At 38.7% G+C, this 24337-nt stretch overlaps 1 protein-coding gene across 6 annotated transcripts in view; it reads right to left on the minus strand.

Annotated features, from left to right (window-relative positions):
* Positions 1 to 24337, minus strand: part of cpne5b (copine Vb) — a 142261-nt gene that overhangs the window by 58863 nt on the left and 59061 nt on the right. The window lies entirely within an intron of this gene.

Genomic DNA, 24337 nt, shown 5'->3' on the forward strand with positions numbered 1-24337 from the left:
GTGAAAGTTCTATATATCACCATCTGTCATTTTTGGCGAAACTGACAGCAGTTTTAGATTTCTTATGGTGAACGTGGTCAGTGAGCTTTTAGAGGACAGAAAACTATGAAGGTTTAACCACCTCTTAGGCTGGCAAGCATGTTTTCTGGTAAATTCATCTGGATAAGTGACTCAGGAGTAGAGACGTGATCATTACTCCATGTTGTAAAAGCAAATCAATCCATCATGTGTTGGCCTGTTCAAGACACAAAAAGAAAAGTTTCTAGCCAAACCTAAAGCAGATGATCACATGTCATAAGCTCAGGTTATGAGCCTGTTCTAAATGACGTTTTTTTGTTTGTTTGGTTTAAAATTTTACTAAATGTGGGATCATTTATGAAGTAGCAGATGTTATTTCTGGTGTGTTTTTGGAGATCAGGGATTTCCTGTAAGCTCTAATAAAGCTTGAACTACTTGAGGAATACAAAGACAATATTCATTGCAGGAAAAATACCCTTTTACAAACAGATTGTCACATTTGTTTTTTGTTGTTATATGTAACTTTTTAGTTTCACATTGGGGATAGTGAAGACTGAAGTGGCTCGAAGCCAAGGTAACTGTGTCACATTCTTTGGATCTTGACATTTTTGCTTTGCAGTGTTATCATATGATACAAATTGAGGGGTTGTGCTTATTCACATGCTTTTAATCCATTTTGATCTAATCTCGGTTTCAAAGGATGAAAAAGAGATGACAGGATTTGGAAAATCAGAAAGGCCATCAAAAACTCAGCCCCCTTGTCTCGCTTATTGCACTTGACTTAAAAAGAGCACTGAGGGGGAATAGCAGATTTCTTTGAAGTCTCTATAATGTTTCTTCTTCTTTCTGTATTTCATGAGCAGCTTTTTCGATGGGTCTTTTTCTCTTTGTTACTTAAATCAGCTCTACTGTACAATGAGAAACATATTTGTCTTCATGTCTTGGTAGTGTCTTGTGTCTGTGTTTAGATTTTTGAAGTGCTGACAGACTGTCAAGTATGACTGAATCTCTTTAGTCTTTTCGCCCCAGTTGACAACTGGAATTGAATTGAAATGCCTGGTAAATTAAATTTGTGCCTATGGAAATAAGACGTGGAAAAAAAAATTAAAAAATGGGAAAGCTGTTAAAAAAAATTCACCATTTCAGTGACAGTTACCAATACATGATCCAAAACCGTAATATTTCTTTTCACAGTTTTAGTGATGACTTCAAGTTTTACTTATATTGAAAACCATATAACTGTAATGAGCAGACCATGCTTCCTACACACAAGTAAAAGAAAATCAGCCCAAAACACCTAAAGACCTAATCACACCAGAAGGCTGTAGGTGGTTAGCTACCCACGAATGCATCCGTTGGGTAGATTAGTCAGTTAAAACTGGTTTCCATTGTTCCTTATGGTGCTCAGTACTGGGCTGTTTACTCCCTTCTCGCCGTTTGTGAGAGTAGCACACATTTTCACTTGATTCAACCCTGTGAACAAATGCAGTGATCATGACAACACCATTAATCAATTAATTTCCCAAAAATCTGGGAGCCAGTCATCAAGCAAGAATGACTATATTAATTACATCCGTGTTGGCTGCTGTTTTCAGTTACAAACCCTCTTTTTTTGTCTAGAAATCACTGAATAATATCACTGCTACCATTACTGTCCTGTCTGTCCCCATGCACATGCTGGTAGTGATCTGAAATCCGCTGCTCCTGAAGTAGATTTACGACTGAATGTTGTGCTGTCAGGGGTTTCTCAGTATCTCAGTATTCACCAGCTTCAGTTGTGCTAGATTTTGATTGTACCGGTTTGTCTGAGGCTGTAAGTCACAGTCTGAACCTTATGATTTTATTCTATTGTCACCGTTTTCTCTTTTGTTCCCAGTACATCAAAGCATTTTGGAACCTTCCATATAACAAAACTGTACATCTGTACATTGTCTCATTTGAGGACTGTAAAGTTTACTCTGATTTCATCATCAGCTGTGTATCTTTCTGGCAGTGTTGGGAAGTAGCATGTTAATTAGTAACATATCACAGTGTATGAAGGATTAGTATTTGGATTCAGCACTCATTCTATTGTTGAGTGTCGTAGTACAATTGCTTTGTCAGTTACTGTATGAAGAGTAACTGATTACTGTTTAAGTAGCTTACCCAACATTTGTTATTGTGCTACATTGTTTTGACAGTGTTCTAATAAAATCTAAACTGGTTGCACATTGTAGGAGAGTGTAGTGTGAAACCTGGTGCAAACATAGAGCCGATTCTGTGTCACTGTGTTTAGCGTAACTGAAGTGCATTGGCACACACAGTAGAGTCCAAAAGTCTGGAACCACGTCGAAAACGTGTTATATTTTCACTTAAAGCCTGAAGTTGTTTTTTTTTAAGCATTAAAAAAACATTTCTCCTTTGAAGCCACACCCGGGCAGCCTTCTCTTTACTGCAGTACTTCTGCTGATTGGGATTTTTCTCTATATATTTAGAAAATTCCGTATCAGTGATGAAGGAAATTTATTGTCTGCATTCTTGAATTATAAAAACAGCTGCCAGTTTATGCAATGGCAGATTCATGCGCCAGTAACTGACACAGTGCTGTAGCTGTAACTAGCTGCTGTATTCTGTAAATGCACAAAGTCAAGAACAGCCTTTCAGAAACAACAACAGAAGCCGCATTTTTTTTATGTGCGTTTAGTAAAAGTTGGCTTCAGCCATCTGTGTCGCAGACTGACGTGTAGGTGTTGTTGTATGACTAGAACTTTGTGCAAGGAAAGGAGAATGAAAAACTCTTGCATCAGAGATAATCTTAGTGACAGAAATGGAAAATATTTTACAAATAGGTTCAGCTATTTGAAATTGTCAGCGAATTGCTCTATCCCCAGATGACATGTTGGTAACAGTCACGTATACTATAAATAACTGTGGTTAAGATGTACATTTTGCTGTATTTCCAGATGAAATTTTCTGTCACTTTCCACAAATGATTGGATTTCACTTGATGGTTTTAGTTTTTGCACACAACATGCTAAGGTCAAAAGACAGAATAGAGTGCTCTCCAGCTGTGCGGAGAAGTGCTGCCAATGCTGTTGTCAAGTGCGTATGTTTTAAGAAGTAGATGGAGACCTTTGATCGGCACAGTAAAAGACTCCAATCGATCCTCAGGTGGGGAAACCATCTGGGTCACATGATGCAGGAAGCTGTGAGAGTGGTTTTTATCACCTAAAATCTTCACAGACATTTGACACCCTTTCAGCCACTGGCTCACAAACGTAGCTTTCAAAAGAGAAATGACTCCACAGCTACATTCGGCTCCACTCATTTCTTCTTTCAGCTCCTGTAAGTGGATCAATTCACCCTCCCAGAAATAGCCCGTTATCTTAGGTCCACTGATATTCTAAAATCAACAGACAAAAGAGTTTGGACTCCACAAGTGGAAGTGAACTGTGCTGACAAGTTGTGGCTATGCAGGAGCTGCAGAGCAAAACCGCTGTAGCCGCAATAAAGCCACAGGAACAGTCCTTGTATTTTCTATTCATCAGGATACTTACTAAAGCTTTTCACAAGCTAAAGGCCAGAATATGGTGAAATGTGATCACTATATGTCAACATGCCCAAATTCATAGATTTTCTTTGTCCTGACAAGGAGACCAAATTAATAAACTCTTATTTAGACAAAGAAGTTTGGCAAATTCTCAACGACTGGAACTAAGTAACGATTATCAATTTTGCTTGAAAAATATTCATTCATTAACATACAATAGGTATATCTGTTCCTAAGCAACACTCCATACAGGATGAATATAATCCAAACAAGTCAGATGGTAATTTTCTGCAATCTGTCTACTATTATATTTCATTCCTCTTTTTGTGCTGTGCATGCCAAAACACACCCCCATCTCATTTCTTAAGAAAACACTGCAGGAGAGAAATGTACATGATTAAAATAAGATCGCATTCACCCTTTGCTATTGATTTGCAACAGCAAAAAACAAAAGGGAAAGAAAAAGCTCTGACTTGATTTATAATTTGTCTCAGTTACAGAGGAGAGTCCTCCTGAGGGTGTCACAAAAGATACTGCTGCCTCATATTACTGAAGACTTGAAACGGGAATCTAATAAATGTGTCAGGTTGGCAGTAAGTTTTATTCTTTGAACTGCACCTGGGCAAATTAAAAAGCTTGTCTTTCAATAACTTTGGATGCCTGAAAAGAAAGAGCCTCTTTTTTTTTTTTTTGTCTTTTTTATTAGAAACGCTGCAGAGTCAAAGCAGCAGTGCATGCATAATGTAACCTATCCATTAACACAACGCTTCAAAGACCGACACACAGGAGCATTTTTTGAATCTCTAATTTTAAACAAAGGAGGCTTATGTGCGTACACGTGCATGCATGCACACGCACGCACGCAGAAAGACAGAGTACTACCATGTAAACCTAGAAATTACACTCCAAGCCTGGAGACCCACACAGATACTGACACTAGCCACACACTTGCACACTATTTTTATTCACAGTGGTGAGAATCTGTAATTACAGAAGTCTTCAGGGAGCCAAGGACTCAAGCCAACTAACAAACCTGCTGTGAATAGCTAAATTAATTTTGCCAGGAGGTATGTGAGAAGGATAAGAAAAGAATAATGGGGGAATTGAAGGGTGGGACTGACAGACAAACTACTTAATCCTCTCTTTCCAGATTACGGGGTATGTTTCTAAGAAGATCTTATTTTGAAACCATTTCATGTAGTTTGAATTCTACTATGTCAGTGTGTCACTACCACACCAAAACAACCTATTTATTTCAGATGTGGTGGTATGTATTTTACATTTTTGTTGTCCAGCTATATAAAAATTTGGCACTGCTCATAACGACAATAGAAAATGTTATGCACATGTTGTGTGGACATACAAGCGTATTTTGTTGTAACGTTGATGTAATTAATTTATTATAATGAGAACAATGTAACATTTACATTTTGAGGGATTGGTTTCTGGGAGTGAAGATACCTTTCAGTAGTCAGAGTTTTACCTACAGTGTCTGTCGGTCGGCACGTCTCCAGTCTGTAGAAGCAGACAAGAGGAGCAACATGGAAGTGAAGCAGTGAACTACCGTTGACGAGGTCAGACACCCCTTTTAACACGCTGGTTCAGATCTGAGCTAATGTGTTAAAACACCAAAGTCACACAATACCACAAAGAAAGTAGCCGCTCGAGACAGCAGTGAACCAGCAACTTAATGGTATCCCATGAGGTAGAACTATTGCATTTGTCAATGGAGTCTGGTGGCTTTGAGAAGAGCTCAGAAAAATAATAGAGCTTAAATTCTCCATCACAAAGGACTGCCTGATAGTAAGCAGTAAAAATATTCCAACTGTAGATTAGACATTTAAAACTGATATGGATTTTTTTTTTGGGTTTGGTTTCTCAGAATGGTGACATTCCTTTGCTGACAATGGGCAATCAATGGGCAGTTTTTCATTTCTTTTTGCAAATATTGAAGTGATGATATTGTTACACAAAAAGCATGTCAACCAGATTTGAAGGTAATCTATCCAATGTTTGTTTTTCGACATTTAACTTTAAACCACAAATGTGGATCTCATGGTAACACTAAAACAATCATCCTCTGGGAACTGCGAATCCTTGTACACATTCATATAGTTTGACTTCACAGTTTAGAAAGTATTTAAACTGAAACTTAAAATCATTTCAATGATTTTAGTTCAATAATTAGTCAATAAATTATTTTATAAGACAATAATGCATGACTGACGTAGAACCTCATATATTCAGTCCCAGGTTCTCAAAGCTCTGCATTAAAATTTCAGTCAGCATTTTACATCAGTAAATGCATAGATATACCTGTAACATTTCCTAACCAAAGAATGGGTTAAGATGAAGCAGAAAGACATTCAAGTAGCTCGAAGCACGAAAGCTTGTGTCTAGGTCCAAGTGTCATTGTTCATAATCAGACTTCTTGATAGTGAGACTGTGCTGGAGGCCTTCCAGAAGAGCACTCTGACAAAGAAAAGCTCCTCATTGATTCTCTCAGAGCAACAGCTTCACTGAGAGCCTGGATATTTCAACAGTGATCAGCACAGAAAAATGAGAGCTTTGAAGTGAGAGAGAAGGGCAAGAAGGTTAAAGGGAGAATAGAATCTTTAAAGGGCAGCATGAAACATTGACTATGTTGGATGTTTCATTCTCACACAAGTTGCAAATGTAAAGTCAGACCTTTCAGATTTTCATATTCAAAGGGCTGTAGGTGGGTCTTCTAATAAAACAAATGAGACAGACCCAAATTAGATTTTTACCTTTATTCAGTGAAGATGCAGGAGAAAGAAAATGTCTCTGTTTTGAGTTTTCATTTTATAGTGTGAAACCATGAAGGAGGTGTACAGGAACCAATAGCCATTATTTACATTTTATCAAAGGTTCTCTGTTGGTAGTGACCAAAGCTATTCTACCAACTCACAATCAATGTACAGCTACGCTAGTTACATAACAGACGTTGGACAAAAGGGGGTCACCACGCCATGTTGAATTTGTAAGAGATTATCCATTTTTGGAGCTGGAATTTTTTCTTTTAAAATTGCCTGATATTGTGATCAGATGAGGCATCTTCTGGACTCATAAGTCAGAGAATGATGATGATGATGATGGCGGCAGTGTTTACCAATGACACAGGCAGAGCTCAGTAGTCTGAAGCTGACAATGAAAAATGGTTTTCAAGTTGGAAAATGCACATAAAAATTGAAAGAAATAATCGATAATTGAAATAATCTGAAATGAATCTTTAAATATAATAGAAGTTATTTGGTGTTGCTGTCTTTTCAAGCTACCAGTTTTGACATAATGAAACCCGACTTCTGGAGTCCTGCCTTTGAACATGTGTCACTTCTACCTTTTCATTGCCTGCAGATTGTGAGTCTCTCACATAATCAGGTTTGGCCTTGATTTTATTCACACACGCCAGAGCTTTTCTCACTTCAGCACAACTTAATGAACTTCAGATGCACACCTTACTTAAAAACTGTGCTACTGAGAATTTTGAAAGGGTCCATCATCCATCGATCTATTGTGATTTTTCTTCAAGATTGAAAGGGATTTTGTATATATATAACCTGACTAACCAACAACTCTACCTTACCTTACAACAATGCACGCTTACTGCTATAACTACACAAATGATTTTACATCCTGCCACCCATCAGTCAGGCTTTTAGCACTTGTAGATGACATGCTCCTGTGTAAATCACCATTAACACCCTCAGCTGAATTAATGTGAAGGTTTTCAGACATTAATTAAGTTCCAGTAGAAATCTTGTGCTCATACTGAAGAATGATGGGTACATACAGGAGGACGGATGACTTGCCATGTAATCATGCTCCTGTGGACCCCCGTCTAACAAAGAGAACATTATTATCCTAACCAAGAAATAGAACTTTGCTTCTCTCGTGGAGTGACATTCAGATGAAATCGGTAATAAAGAAGAACAATGTATAATTGACACAAGCATGTTACCTGCTGTCATCACCTCCTAATATTGACCTACTTGATTCTAGGTTAGTTGAAACTGAGCTGCCACCGACCTTACACGTGTAGGCAACCATCTGTTGCAAAATCTCTCCAGAAGGGACATGTGCATTGAATGAGATTCCTCAAAATTAAGGCAGCTTCATTGCAGGAGCTGACATCGTTTGAACCCAGTCCCCTCGAGGCACTGAATTTCCTCACTATCCCACAGAACCATCTGGAGACAGATGTTAACTGATTTATTAATGCACAAATTTCGATGTGCCTCCCTGCTTTGTGCTGTGTATTAGATTCTGGCTGCTTATGTAGACCACCATGTATGTTGAAATCCATCCTTTAAAAATCCTATACATGTATATTTTTTAAAATCTGTACAGCGCAGAATTATCCTAAGACTCTAAGGAATAAAAGAGAAGAAGTCCCCGCAGTCTGTTCCATATGCTCCATGTTTGTCAGTTAATGGTCCTCCAGCTGCACCACTGTTTGGGTTTGTCTCATTGCCAGGTTCACACCCACAGGTCACCTAATCCATTCAACTCTGCAGCTTTTGTCTAAAATGGTGATCAAGAATAAAGGACGGCAGAACATTTGCCCTCCTGCTGGTTCGTGCTGTTCTTCCGGCCACGAAATGCACACTGTGACTGAGCCGAGTAGGAGGCAGGCAAGCAAGAGCACTGCAGGGGTGTCCTAAAGGGATTCTATTGGAGATGTGATTAGCGGCTGCCATTAAAACAGACCACATGGTCATGCGCATGCTTGGAAGGCACAAAGGCAAAAGGGTGCTGAAGGTGAGGCTTTTTCTGATGATGAAAATGGCCGGCTGATATTAATATGCAATAACAAGTAGTCGTGGTGGCCTTGTTTTATGGACGCTTACCAATTTTTGCGAATTAGATTATCTTATGAAGAAAATATTAAACAGATGGTGTTTGTTGTTGTGTTTTGGGCAAGGGCAAAAGAGAGGCTTTCTGGTCATTTAAAATGTGCAACAAACATTTTCTGTAAACAGACAGAAAAGACTAGAACGTAAGAATGAGAAGAGAGTTCAACATGAAAATTTAACACAATAACATGGAGAAAGGATAAAAGTTGGGCATTAAATCATAACTTGATCAGATAACTTGCATAAAATCATTTCATTGTATTCCATTTCAGTTTCACAACCAGTTCTGTATGAAGTTAGAGTACAGGTGACTCGGCACATCTTTTATAACCGGATCATTTCAGGATCACATGCAGGTCTGAGCGCTGTCGGGTCCGATTCTCTGTCTACAGTCATCAATGTGTCAAACCACATCTGTGAACAGCATGCGTTGTGGTTGATCTAAAAGTCGTGCTGTGTGGCAAAAAAGTTGTTCATATATCCACTGATGTTGACTTTAAAACTCTAGTGAGGATTTGAAAGCATGGAAAGATACCAAAAGTGTCACAGTAACTTCTGGATTTGGGGTAGAAAGATGCCGAAAAGACGATTTTTTTATTTGATGTAAGAGTGCATTCATAAAACATAGCATCTCTGGTATGAATATTTCACGAAGTATTTAAAAGTTGTGGCTTCAGTGAAGTGTTAGGACTCACAGATACTGTCTGAGAGAATGGACGGAGGCTCTGAATTTAAATGATGAAATAGTAAAATAAAGACCTGGAGACATTAAGGAGGAGGCGAGCGCATAGAAGAAGATGTCACACCAAATAAAAGCAATACACTCACAGCTGAAGGGTGGGTATAAATTCTGGCCAGTTGCAGATACCTACAGACACAGTGTCAATGTAAAATACCTACTGAGTTAATAGCTTGGCCTTATTTCAACCTACTGTAAGGGTATTTTTTTGACCATCAGTTCATTCCAGCTCAGTATCCCGAGGAACTACATCCATAATGGATGAATCTGCTGCTTACAATTTATGTCTAGCGTCAATGTTCAGTACCAGTGCAGAAAGATCCAGCTTAGGAGGAGGAGACCAGAGTTTGCTGCCCATCACAGAGCTGCAATTGATCTCTTTAACCATAACCATGGTCTGTTCACAACCTCAGCCAAGCATTTTAGTTGTGTTAGGATAAGGTTTGAAAACAAAGTAGTTCATGCAATATGTTGTTCAGCTATATCTAAAGATATATTTAAGTTTGAGTGGGAAGTGGATTGTTTGTTTCAGAAACCTGTGCACAGCCCCTGAAGTTCTGACATGAGTCAGAGGTTTCCGAAGCTAATCAACCGTGTTACCAGCAGTTCTTTGAAAAACAGACTGTCATAATGTAATGATATAGAATGATAATATCTATTTTCCATTAGCAAGATCCTTAGTTAACTTTATACATACTGTTGTTACATAAAGATGCAGAGGAAAGCGTGACTGTTGAAATGCTGCCCTTGGACTTCCCTTTCCATAGCCCTGGTGATGCATGACAGCATGACAGTCGAGACTCTAATTAGGAAATGCAGAATTACCAGCGTTTGCCATTAAAATTGCTTTGCATAATATTCACTTGGGATACTTCTGGCTAACTAAAATACTTTGATGTCACTATAATTTTCCAATACCCTTTCAACCCCCAGTAAGAAGTATCAACATGATACATGTTAATTACCCCAAATCACTACTTTAGCAATACACCATGTGTCTGCGCTTTCTAACTGTCAGCTCCTTGGTAAAAAATGTGTTTATTGAATTTTAAGTCAGCTATAAATGAGGAGGACTGAGTGACCAGAGGGGCTGCTGTGTCTGTCATTAAGTATAATATGAGAACTGCTTGCTGTGTTGGAGCTGAGTTACTGGACAGCGCATTAATGAAGGGAAACACACTGTGCACTTAAAACAAGGTTTAATATATCTACTGCTACAAGTGAAATCATTAAAAGCTTGTGTTTACCTCCCTACATTTTTATTTGTAGCAGTTTGGTGCAATTGTTAGACAACTTAAATTGATTTTTAAAACTTTTTTCCTCTTCATAACAGGGTTGAAGCTGTAAAAAAAATTCTAGGTAGCAACTGATGGTGGCTCTTTTCCTCCTTGGAAAATCCCTCTTTCAAATTAAATCATTATTAATGGGGTTTTTCTTTGACTTTCATTTTTTTGTTTAAGTCAGTATTCTTTTTGATTCTTTTTCAGTCATTTTCTCCTTTAGTGCTACTCATACCACATGCAATTACACATAAACATACAGTTAGACTTGGATTTAGCAAATTCTCTTTCTATTTATTGTAGATTCAAAGACATAAATGCAGAATTTTCTGTGTATTGAGAATTTATCAAGAAACTCCTCACTGAACAAGTGTTCAGATCACTAAAATTATCGATGTCACCAGCTGGCGTTTAGAGTAACAACCGCAAAACTCAGATACATCAGATCCTGCAGTCAACTGTGGGCGAATTACATGGTGGTTGTTCAAGGTCAGACCCGAAGCTTTCAAATCGGACCTAAAAATGACTTCTATTATAGATTAAAGCTGAAATTTGCAGTTATTAGCTTTTGCCCTCATAATTAATGTTTTTGTAATAATGCAGGGCAGAGACCGTTGATGCCCGCTATCCCTGGAGGTGGTCTCAGCAGACAAATGTTGTGTGCAGTTATACTTATGTACTAACCGCCACATCCAAGCATGGGCATGTGACAACACAAAGGAACATAACATACTACAGTACATATAGTCAGTACACATACAATAGAGTCATAGGTAGGATGTGTTTGTGTGTGTACGTGTACGTGTGCTGTCACAGCAGACTTCTGCTCTGTTGCTGTGCAAACTTACTCTTTTTTTGCCCATTATTTTCATTTCAACGTTAAACTCATTTAATGAGTTGGATGAGCACCCTGCTTAAAGCAAAGCGAGTCTGTTCTGGATATAATTTGATTCAAATGATTTTATTTTAAATTCCACTACATTAGGAGTTTTACATTTTATTTGATTTCTGGAAATCAGTGTCAACCTCCCTCTCATTGTCTCTTCATCCACTGAAAAGTTGTGGCCTCCACTTTGGAACTTACTGGTCTAGAGGCATTTGAAATCAGTAAAGGATTTTGAAATAGGTAAAATTATACCTGTCCATTCATAACCACAATGCCATCATCAACAAATGTTGTATTTTAGTTTTTCCACCTTACTGCCTTCCTCAAAGGCCGTGTATTTTTCCTGGCAGTGGCCATCCTATGTATAATATTTTTTGGTTGATTGTATTATTATTGTAAAATTTTATAATTTAGAATTACCAGAACTCCTGTTTGGTACATATCTCACAGCTTTTACAACATGTAGCAAAGCAATTTCCTGAGATAGGTTTATTTGAAGAAACATCCACTGAGAGAAGTCATGGACACTTGAATACATGACTATAACACAACAACACAGGTTTAGCCGTCTACAAATGGAGACTTTTGTTGGTACAGTCAAGTACTGTCACCATAGAAGAACAGTCATTCAGGTTGTAAAGTCAGACTTGAAGCATTTGAGAAATTGCTTTCTTTGTTCTGTCTTTAAGTCATGAATTGTATAAAACTGACTTGTAGTGGTTTGGTCGCCTTGTTGCAGAGTGGAGTGAATCTGAACCGGATCACAACCTGGTGAGCCATATTCTCAGTGGGAATGAGTGCTTTGCTGCACCAGTTACCCATTAGCTTCCCAAATAGGTATCACAGACAATCCCATATAAGTATCTACACACAATGGAATAAAATCTTGCCTGGTGAAAGGAGATACAGAGGATTACTCTGTTTCAGGGAGACCAACATGCCTCCCTGACAAAGACACATCATTGTTGGTTGAAGGAGATACTGTGGATTGCAGAGTTTCAATCATCTCTCCTCTGCTACTGCATAAATCAGGAGACAAACTGAGCACACTTTGGGGCATTCAGGGAAGGAGGGATGTTTCTTCCACAACAGCGGCTGTGTAACCTTTAAAACAGAACATGAGCACATCCATGCAAACATACAACAATGTGCAGCGAAGCACAATCTCTCTAACACAATTACTGTCTTCACCAACTCTGCTGAAGGGAAAAGTGAATCACTATTTCATTGCTGTAAGGACACAGAGCCCCACCAGAGACATCCACCCCCTCAATTACCCGCTGCTGATTCTACAAAGCTGAAACCATTCGAGACCTCATTTGACTTTATTACAACGGCCACCAGAGAGATGGTGCCATTAATCAAACAGAAGAGAGAAAGAGTGAGCAGCCACCCAAGAAAGCTAAGAAATGAACTCAAAAGCTGCTACAGTTTCTCAGTTGTGCTTCTGCCTGAGAGAGAGAAAGTGACCCAGCATCCATCATGTCTCAAATGGAGCACATACTGCATCAAAAGGCAACGCTGCCAAATTGTTCGAGATAGTGGAGATGTAGTTTATTGTGAGCCTCGTTCACACCTGGAGACAAAGGCTGCAACAGACAGATATACAGCAATTAGGGGCAGCGGCACTTGATTAACGTGCCTTATAATTCAGTTAGTGGTTGATATTGCATTTTCTTCCAAAATCTTTTCATCTCCTAAACCAGAAGCTGTCAAAACAAACATCTGGAAATGTGGTTTCAAAGGCAAGCTAGATGAAGAGGAGCATGATGAAAAGAAGTCTATGCTCAAACAAGAACACATTAAACCCGTTTGACAAATTTCATTACATGTGTTTTCTCCGACGCTTTTCCCTTTCGTCTTCTTTGTTTATAGCCACAAACACAGAAGGTGAAAGAGAGGGGAAAGAAAAAACAAGCCTTTTCTCCTGTTTCAGTTGGGGAACAAATGACACCCCAGGCAATTAGCATCGTAACAATGGCAGCCAATCTCTGTAATGCTTTGTTTTTCATCAATGCTGCTGAGTCCACTAATTCGTTTTGGAGGAAAATCAATGTTATTCGCCAAAATAGCTGTCTCCAAATGTTTAAACAGGCTGCGCTTGGTGCGGGAGTAGTGTGTTCTGTAGATCAGTCTGTTGATTTCCAACAAGATGACTGTGAGGTTTAAGAGGAGAGTGCACTGCAACCTGATAAAACAGTTATTCCTCCACAGTGTTCCTGCCTGAATTTGTTAATTTAATGCAAGAAAGCCTCATTTGTCAACCTGACTGATGACTCCATTTGAATCCACAATGACAGAAAAAATTGTTTTCTTAACAGATGGCTCAGCTTGGAGAGAGGGAGAGAGATGTGATCAATTGCTGCCTGCTGGAAGAGGAAATGGAGTTTTGCTCCGAGATATTAGACACAAGGGTATCAATACTGGATGAGCTCTCAGACAGACAACAAACATTCTGTTCGCACCAAAGCAGCAGTGCAGGGAGGACATGGTTGCCATTTATTGTAAATAGGTCTGCAAGGGTTACCTGACCTGTTCTTGGATCCTGCTCACAGCCTGGGCGAACACAATCTAGCAGGGTTCAGACTGACAAGAGGACTGTGTGATAAAATGAAATCCCATCATGCATTTCAATGAGACACTGGCACACTATGCTGACACTGTGGAGGTGGAGGTCACACAGCAAAAGAGGGGAACCTGGTTCACCTTTTATAACCCACTGGGCAGGTCGGTTTGTGCAATGTTTAGCTTATAGTCATCAAGATGGATGAGAACATGAATGTAGTCACAGCAGCTCTGTAGTTTTAGAAAATCCTGCCTTATTGTATTCAAGCCCACTGCCTTTAGACTTTTGGATCATTTAATCAACTGGAACACGTGTTATCTCAAGAGTACCTGAAGCAGCACACCCACTCAAACATGGCCCCTTGCTTCTTGTTAAATGCAGTGCCAATGAAATCTTTAAAATCTGAATTCCCACTTGCAGTACCAAGGGATACAGATTTGGACAGGAGTTCTTCTTATACTACACCAGCATCTACCAAGGAGCTCCAGGGCCTCAGGGCCCACAAAGACAACAAATGCAGTATTGATTGCATTTGTGGTAATTTAATTGATTGCAAATCTGTGTGTGGGGATGTGCACCACTAAAAAAAAAATACCTTGGATTTCTTCAAATTAACACCACAGGCAGCCAGCGTGGGCCTTTGGATAATTGTTGCCCCAGGTTTCATAGAGGAGTTAATTTAGAACCATATTGGGGAGTTACTCAACTTGCTTTGCCTGGGGTCACTTTTATCAAAGGCCAAGGGTCCAGGGCCCATGTAATACAGAAATTATCATTATCAGATAAAATGAACAGCTGGGAAATAGGCAAGATACTTTTGTGGACATTTACAATATAAAAAAGCAAAAGAAATTGCAAGTTAATGATTAAGGTTATTTTTTGTGAATCAGAAAATGATCGACAGGCCAGCTGGCATTCTGTCCTGCATGTCGTTAGACGAGTATCGCTGCAATACTGTCTTTGTTTTCGGGCATGTCTTCATGTGTAAAGATGACGTGTGTGGTTGTATAAGTTGAATTTTGTGCTCTATGTGCACAGTTCCACAGATCCTCACAATCATCAGTTATTCCTTTTTTCACCTGATTGGAAAACATACACACCAACCAGTTGCACTGTTCATGATGCTGAAGCTGTGCTATAAAACCTGATCATTTTAAAACTTTTTTTTTTTTAGCTTTCAGCCCCATTAATCCCTAAGTACCTGTGGTGTTCAGTCATTAGGGACTAAGTTACACCATGTCCTTGGTAATAGTGTTCTGGTGCCACAAAACGCCTTGTTTTTCTGATGTTTTTCTATAAAATGTTCAAGGTGTGTAGGAGTATTTTAATGAATGCAAGACATCATGGGTTACGTTGTTCGTCTATTTTAACTTCTTGAGTGTGCTATTGCCTCACGGTTACTGTGAATAAATGTGGACACAATGAGGGAGAAGCCAGTAACTGGATGGTTCACCACATGGATGTCAGGGTTGGTGATATTTAGAGGGTTTTCATGATAACTGTTCTCAAACTCAAACTGTACCGACGGCTATTGATGGGGATTTTATTTTTGAGCCATTCATGAATCATCTCTGGTTTTAAAGCAGAGCAGAGCATGAGAACAACAAACACTGTTGGGCACAATGATGAAAACACATCCAGGGAGCATCCCCTCTTGTAATGCCACAAGTGTTTTATTGTTTGGATATTGTCAGTATTAATCTACATTAGACCTTCTACTAAATGTACTTTTTTTTTTTACACTGTTGTGCATTCAATGAATAATATCTTTGTATGTAGATATCTCAGAGTTAGCATTTTGATACTTTGGTGGATAGATATCAACATGCAATTATTCATCATGTACATTGAACCTGTATACTACACGAGCCAGGGAGTTACAACAAAGAAGTTCTATAATTATTGAGAGAAAAACATACTGTGCTCTCCTGTTATTAGGGTTACTTTCTCTAAATGAGGTCAGACTGAATTCTGCATTGAGGTAAATGAATCAAACTCTGGGGCAAGAAAACAAATTAAACGGAGCAGTCAGACAGAACGCTGTTATTATCCTTGTAATCTCTCCAGATCAAATGTTCTACTTTTTTCCTTCTTGTCATGCTCAGTTCATTTATTTTTTTTAATTTGAATCATTTTGATTACTTTCAATTCTTTTATCTTCACATGGAACGCAAAACAAACAAACAAAAAAACCTTGAGGCTGGTCTGTTTTTAATTTTGAATCTATTTCTAATTAAAAAGATATTTTCTGACATCTGCAATCACACTTACCTCTATACAGTATGTATAGAAATATTCACCTGTCTCAGAGCTAAATTCTAGAAAAATAAATAGATCTGTTAGACTCTGACCATTGATTTCTCTGCAGTGAATTTATTAAACAAAGGCAAATTATTTACTTATGGTCTTAAATCCTGTAATTAACTGTAGTGGCAATGTATGTGCCAGCTAACTTTAGAGAAATTATTTCTGTTTTGTCATCATGTAAAACTCTTTGTCAGGGCCGAGTGGGACCGCAGAGTGACTACAGGTCAAGAAAAGTGGCTGCATTTGTCAAAGTAGTGCACTTCTAAATTAACTGATTCTGCTGAGAATTGGGAAAAAAATGCAGACAGTTAGAAGAATGCTAAATCCTAAGCTTTGCTGACAAGCTCTTTTAAAAATAGCTAACCATAAAAGTGGATTCTGAATTACAATAACAAAAGAGAATGATGATTTTTACAATGAGTACAGAGAAGAAACTTTAACCTCTGGTGGTGCGATATCCTCAAATGGCAATGAAAGGAAACTGTTGCTCTAATAAATTATTAGAATTACTAAGTTTTAAAAAAATCATCATACTCTGTTTGATACTATGTTTGTAGAAGCTGAAGAAATGCAGTATAAGCTAAAGGATTGTCTGTCACTGCCTCGCCAGCATAACAATGAGGCAGTTTAAAAAATGTCAAACCTCCATCTGGATACTGGGTTTTGCTAATGGACTATACATCAGTTAAGTAAAAGATATTTTTTGCCAAACATACACTACTTTTCAAAAGTTCAGGGTGACCCAGACAATGTTTTCCAAGAAAACTCCCACTTTTATTCATGTGCTAACATAATTGCACAAGGGTTTTTGATCATTAATTAGCCTTTCCACACCATTAGCTAACACACTGTACCAAATGGGCCTCTGTACCTCCATGCAGACATTCCATTAAAAATCAGCTTTTTCTAAATAGAGAAAAAAAAAATGCTTTTCTGTCAAAAAACAAGGACATTTCTAAGTGACCCCAAACTTTTGAATGGCAGCGTATGTGATTTTTTTTTTTTTTAGATCATAGCATTTACAGTCAAGTATATTAATATTTGGACATTGACACAATTTTCAGCATTCCGACACTGTACATCACCACAATAGATTTGAAATAAAACGTTCAAGATGCACTTCAAGTGTAGACTTTCAGCTTTAGTTTGAGGGAATTTAGATCCAAATCTGGTAAATGGTGTAGGAACACATTTTATTTGTGGCCCTCCACCAAATGCAATTGAACAAACCAACACAATCAGAAATAAAATTGTCACTTTTAATAATTGGTTGCAAATCTTTTGCAGTCAATGACAGCCAGAAGTCTGGAACCCATATCACCAGATGCTGGGTTTCACCCCTGGTGATGCTCTGCCTACAGGCTGAACCGGTTTCATACATCCCCAAGTCAATACACTACTACCACGATACATCACTAATGAGGTGGTATGCTTTGGATCTTGAGCAGTTCCTTCCCTTCTCCATATGCTTCTCTTCCCATCATTCTGGTACAAGTTGGTCTTTGTCTCATCTGTTCATAGGATATTTTTCCAGAACTGCACAGGCTCTTTTAGATGTTTTATATTTTTTTTGGCAAACTCTAATCTGGCCTTCCTGTTTTTGAGGCTCACCAAAGGTTTCCACTTTGTGGTAAACCCTCTGCAGTCCTTCTTCAGTCTGAAGTCTTCTTTTATTTGTTGATACTGACACAGATACGTCTTCCTCCTGGAGAGCGTTCTTCATCTGACCAACTGTAGTAACGAGGTTTTTCTTGACCAGGGAAAAGTTTCTTCTGTTATCCACTATACTTGTTTTCTGTGGTCTTCCTGGTCTTTTGCTGTTGCTGCGCTCACTGGTGCATTTTTTTTCTTTTTAAGAATGTACTAAACACCTGATTTGGCCACACTTCATGTTTTTTGTGATTTCTAAGAAATCATCCTAATGATGACTTGCTTCACTGATAGTGACAACTCTTTGGACTTCATATTAAGAATTGAACTCACCAGATTTCAAACACAAATACCAGATTTGAAATGAACTCAAGACCTTTGATCTGCTGCTTGTAAATGAAATAATGAGGGAACAACAAACACCTGGACATGGAACAGCTGATCAACCAATTGTCTGCTTACTTCTGGCCCCTTAAAAAGGTGGAGGGCACATCTAAAATGTGTAGTAATGATTCTCCTGCTTTTTATGTAAATACCCTCAAATTAAAGCTGAAGGTCTACACTTAAAGCACATCTTGATTGCTTCATTTCAAAGCCATTGTGGTGATGTAAAGAGCAGAAATGCCGAAAATTGTGTCAGTGTCCAAATATTTATGAACCTGACTGCATTATCATCATCTCCCAGTGCATCAGATTGTGGCAGATCACTTGAAACACGAACCACTACAAAGCATTATTTGGACATTTTTCCTTTTGATGTTGGTCTTTGCCATCAGAGAGGCTCATTGAACAAGCTGCTGGTGTTCCTGCAGGGCAAACCCTCTCTGGTGAGCACATTTCCATGGAGCTCAGCACCCTGAACTATCCGTTACACTTCACCTAGCCTCGCAAACACAAGCTGCTCTGGGCATTACACCAGTCACTTTTCATCAGAGCATCAAAGACCTCTCTGTCAGTAGTGAAGTGGTAGCTGGATGGAGAGTAGTGGGAAAAATTTCTTCCCTCATTTCTCGCTCCCTTCAGTTTCTTCCTTTCTTAATGGAGGCACTGGTTTGTTTGGTTTGGTAGCACTTCAAAGACTCAAAGGGAAATAACCAACTGAAGAAACAACCCTGTATCTTAAAAATTGTGACCCTTTAGAACTAAACTGCAATTACATTTTGAAAGAAACATATTTTCTCCAGGCAAGTTAATGTAACAGTGTGACACTTTCAAAGAGCCACAAAGTCCATTAGGAGGTTAAAAGTGTGGTGGTGGCATATGTTGGTCATAGAACTTTTACCCAGGAGACTGGAGTTTGTGTCCGTGTAAATTTAGTTTTCACTCACCGTTTACTTATGTTTTCATTTTGTGTTTGTTTTGGTCTATAGGCACCGAATTACTTGGTTAGGTTTGGGAAATTTGGTTAAAATATGTGTTTTTATAACATATTTAAAATCCTCTATTTTCTAGTTTAGCAGGATGATGAGACCTGACCTCTTTGATCTGAATTTGATCAACTAAAAAGGAGCATTGGTTGGCAAGGAATGGAAAAAAAAGAAACTTATCTGTGAAAAGCACACATAACACTTGAGAAAACATGTTTCCTTCAAAACATACTTCAGAATGTAGTTTTTTTATGTAGGAACGTTGCTTTAAGAAGATGTGGCTGCGTCTTAACAACATACAGAAACTGTAACATTACTTAGTTCCATATGTGCACAGAGCATCAAGGAGTTCAGTGACAATGGCAGCAGTATTTTTTAAAATTGGATTGGATCCAGAGATGGATCAGTGGAAAAAAAACATCTGATTTACGTATTACGGATTAGATTTTACAATAAACATCTGTAAAGTTAGATCCATGACTTGGATTAAAGTCCTTTGTCCTTTGTAACAATTATTGCTAACTGTTTTGAAACATAAGCTGTAACAGTAAATGAGTCTTTAGTTTCCATTTACCGACCACATACATTAGGTTAAGATCCAGCGTTGGCTTCCCCACAGTGTGGAAACACGACTATACAATGGATGAGTTTTTGTTTTTACCTCGTTACGTTTGCTAAGATATGACAGACAGTAGTTTATAACCCATAACATGCCCCCAAATCTAGCACCTAACTTACAGTTCGGATGATGCCTATTTTGCAGCCATACAAAGACTGTTAACATCTTTCTCACTTCAATTAGCCACTTGCTACCTAGTCTGTCTGATACATAACTGTGACCTAATTGCAAAGAGCTATCTGTTGGCCCTTTCCCCTCCCCCAAAGAGGGGAGGGGAAAGCCACGTTCAGTGAATATCTCCCAGAAGACAGAAAGGCATCTGCAGCCTTGCAAAGAAAAAGAAGAAAAAAAGAAAGACCAGCTTCTCATCAGCCCATACCTTACAGACAGGCAGACCATGAGCAGAGGAAGAGGTTAGGTACTCCCGTGGAAAAGCCCTAGTAGTAATTATACTCCCAGCAATTACTCTTTTCTGACCACTCAGACCAACCCCCCAAGGAAATAAGTCCTATACCAGATATTTTTACTGTATGATCTTTGTCTCAGAGGATCCTACATCTGCAGTGCAGTTATTCCCAGAACAGACATTACTCTTGTGACGATGACCCAGGCCACCAATAAAGGCTTCCCCTGAGAGCACCGCCACTGCATCCAGTGGAAAGTGGTCTAATCTGAGAGGAGGATAAGTGTGTGTGAGAGAGAAAGAGAAAGAGAGAGGTTGTGTATGAGGTAGTTAAAATGAAAGATACATGACGGGATAATACGGAGAGAGATAGGTGAGAAGAATGTGTTTAGAAGCTATGAATAGCCACTCTCAAAGCCTGAGCTGAGGCACACGTATCTAATGTGTTTGTGTATTTGTCTGAGATGTGTGGGTGTGTGTGTGTGCATCTGTTAGCAGAAGTCTCTTTGTGGAACTGATACCACTGGAGAGACTTGATTTATCACTATGTCAGAGAGAGAAAGGAACAGAGAGGGAGGCAGTATGACGGCTTTATCAGGCCACTATACAGACCTCCATTAGCACATTGGGCCAGAGGAGAAAAACAGATGGATGTTTGTGTTTTTTGACAATTTGAGGAATTAATCCTTACCAATGGGATATTATTTTATGTATACCGATGCTCACATTTAGTCATCTTGCATTCCTGGTTGGATTCTTTTTAAACTTGTCTTTTCTTTAGTTTTAAAGCTTTGTATGCTCTGATAACAGGGAGTCAGAGGAGTATACACATGCAAATTATGGTTACCATGACTAAAACATAAATCAGGAAGGCATTGCCATTTTCTTTGCATCTAATGAATTTGCTGGGAGAAGGATGTAGGGTTGATGTCTTTTTTTTTTTTTAACCGGAACCAGTTATATCCAAGTGGCATATCTGTCCTATCCACTGTACTCTCTGCCAATACAGAAGGCTAAAAGTAGGTATAGCTTTTAAACAAATTCAAATAAATATATTGATTACAGACTAAATATATACAGTATGTAAGGTAGCTTACACCATCCTGTTCAGCTGTGTCAATGCAATGTCATCTGCGCTTTTTGTCATTTGTTTATGTTGCCATTTTTAATGAGTGAATATGAAATCACAAAGCTCTGATTGATCTGCTGTTTCTCAGCTGAATCAGTGAACAAAACAGTCGACATCTGTAAACAAATTAGAGGTGTAGGATGTGTAGGTTTTATGGCAAATGTCTATTAGTGATTTTTCTCAGTTACTGTGATTTGCGACTGATTTTTTTAAAGCTCCACTTCAACATTCATTGTGTTATAGATTTAATACATGATCCTCTTATGTATAATTTAAATGGCATAATGACATACTTTCAAAAAAAAATTACGGTTCTCTCTACAGCAACATCCAAATATTTCACATTCTGCAATGACGTTACAAGAACAAATGAAGTGACAAATTTAACTGCCAAGTCATTTCAAAATGTAGGTATGACTTTGTTTTCCTTAATTTTCTTTAACAAAATTTAAACCTGAAATTCTTTAGTTGGTGTTGTTTTTAAAGTTATACAGAAATCCTACTAGGTCCAGCCTGATAAGATTATAATTAAGACTTTATGCAAAAATGACCAGGATGCTCATTCAGGCGGGATGCTGACATTTTCAGCTGCTATAATATCAGCAGACGGAAGTGTGTGTCTGAAAGGGGCTTCATGTTATGACTTTAACTCTGACCACCAGGTGCTAATGGCTCAAAAGAAGAGATTACCCTTGGGTAGACTGTTTATATGTAGCATTTAAAGTAAACAATACTAGCTGGGTGGCTGTTTTTCAATTACAAAATGAAGAAAGAAAGAAAATAACATCATCCTCCAAGATGATGTTCTATAATCCAGCCCCAGTCACTGTGGTAGCACTTATGACAAATGACATAACCACACAGACAGCCAACAATGTAAAATGCAGTGTTCATTAAGCTGAGAATTCCATTGTATTAAACAGAACAAAATGTCACCTGTATTCAAAGGAGCTAAAAATACATGAGAGCCTTATCGCACAAAACTGTCACCCTGAGAAGACGCCAACTGGAGCTGCTGCAGTGGCATTTCTTTTTTTCCTGAGGCCTGTGTTCATATACATCTGCATATCCTAGATAGGTAATGATGAGGCACAGTGGAGCAGAGCTCATTCAAAGCGTGGGTAAGGAATAGCTGGTAGCCATACCAACAGAGAGAGATGTGTGGTTTTATGACAGGTGAGGAGAGGGCGATGTGGAGAGAACCGAGATGAGAAACAGAAAATGTAAAAAGCTGAGTGTACAGGAGCAGAAAGAGACACCCAGCCTGCAGAGAGAATCAAATTGTTCAATTTTTAGTCCTGCTGGGGAAACCTGGACAGATAAGTCCCGACCACTCAGCAGGGCTGTTAAGCGGCTAACAGTTGCAGAGTGAGATGGAAATCGGCAACTCGTAGGTGTCAGTATGCACTTCTGCATCTGTATGAATAATGCGACCTGAAGAGTATTTGGCTGGCGCGGACATCCAGAGGTTAAAGAAAAGAAAGAGGAAAAATACTGGGCTAAGAACTCACAGCTTCTACTGTAGGTCTGAACTGAATGGAACCAAGTCTCCAGTGTACCCTCCAAGAATGTATAAATCAATTCTATTAAACCGGGGAGAATGCCAGCAGAATCCATTATTCTGACTGGTGTAAGGGGATCTCTGGAAGTTGAAATTGGGTCTGAGAAGTTAAGAGAACAGAGAGAAGATAAGCCAACTCTGACTGTTATGATGAAAATTATTGAAGAAGTAAAAGGATCCATCCATGACAGCTGGTTACTTCATCTACTATTCTAAAATTTGTCTTGATTCTGATGCATCTCCTCTTCCACTTGTCTCTGAAAACATTGTTAAAGGGGATTTAAGATCGCTTTGTTCTGCTTATCTCCTTTTTTTTTGACCAGAGGAGCACGAAAGCACCTCCAACACACGAGGTAAAGCTGCATTGAAGGACTAAAGCGTGGCTTTTGGCCATATTTGCAGCCTCCACTCTCCGCGTGGCTTCTCAGCAGCTCAGGATGCCGCACATTTCACAATTATATTAGCAGCCCACAATTTAACACTCAGACTATGTGATAGCTGCTTGTTCTTCAATTGCATTACTGAAATTCGGTGAATTTTATTTTCAGCAAAAACCGTAAAGGGGGAACATTTGATTGCATGTGGGGTTGCAGAACACTTTGGAAGAGGAACAGGCAGTATTTTGTAGACGGTGAAGTTGTTAGTGTTGTAGTTAGTTGAAATTACCTTGCTTACTGATGGATTAGTGCAGTGAAGGCCAGACACTAGCATGCTGCTGTCATACAAACATACAGTGTTGCATCAGATGCAGTCAATAAGACTGCTTAGGCAGGGCTTTAACTCAATAAGATTGTGTCAGAATGATAAGAACTAGATCTGGGTGCATAGAATCTGAAACTCCAGAGTATTTGGATTTCAGCTTACCTCTACTGCTCTTCAACTGTGCAGACATTATTGGTTTTGAGTGTCGTAGTGTTTTTAAAAAAAAAAAAAAAATATATATATGTAAATCTATCTCTTAAATTTGTGACGCTAACAGTGGATCTATGTTTGTGGTGACATTTGCAGTTGAGTTTCACTAAAAGCTACTTTCCACCTAAGAAATAATTTAGACTGAAACAGTTGGCAGAGGGGTTATTGACAAATGAGTGCCTGAAGGAAAAAAATACTTTCCGGAACAATGTTTATGCTATCAGTCTGAATTCTTCGATATACCATTTTTAGTAATAGTCTAACACTAAGAATGAGCTCTCTGTAAGTGTTCTATATATAGCAACTGACCACCATAATCCCCTTTGTAAATGGAATAATATCCCATCTGAAAAGTTCTTACGGCTTCAAATGTCCCACAGCTGTCTCTTCATCCAGGAGAGCCTGAGGTCAACAGCTGGAGACAAGAAGGCTACGGTGCCGTGCTTGGTTTGACATCGTATCCACCTGTGCATCCTGCCCCTGCACACTTGACTCTG

Source organism: Acanthochromis polyacanthus, chromosome 5 (genome assembly GCF_021347895.1).
Source record: "Acanthochromis polyacanthus isolate Apoly-LR-REF ecotype Palm Island chromosome 5, KAUST_Apoly_ChrSc, whole genome shotgun sequence".
Classification (NCBI taxonomy): Eukaryota; Metazoa; Chordata; class Actinopteri; family Pomacentridae; genus Acanthochromis; species Acanthochromis polyacanthus.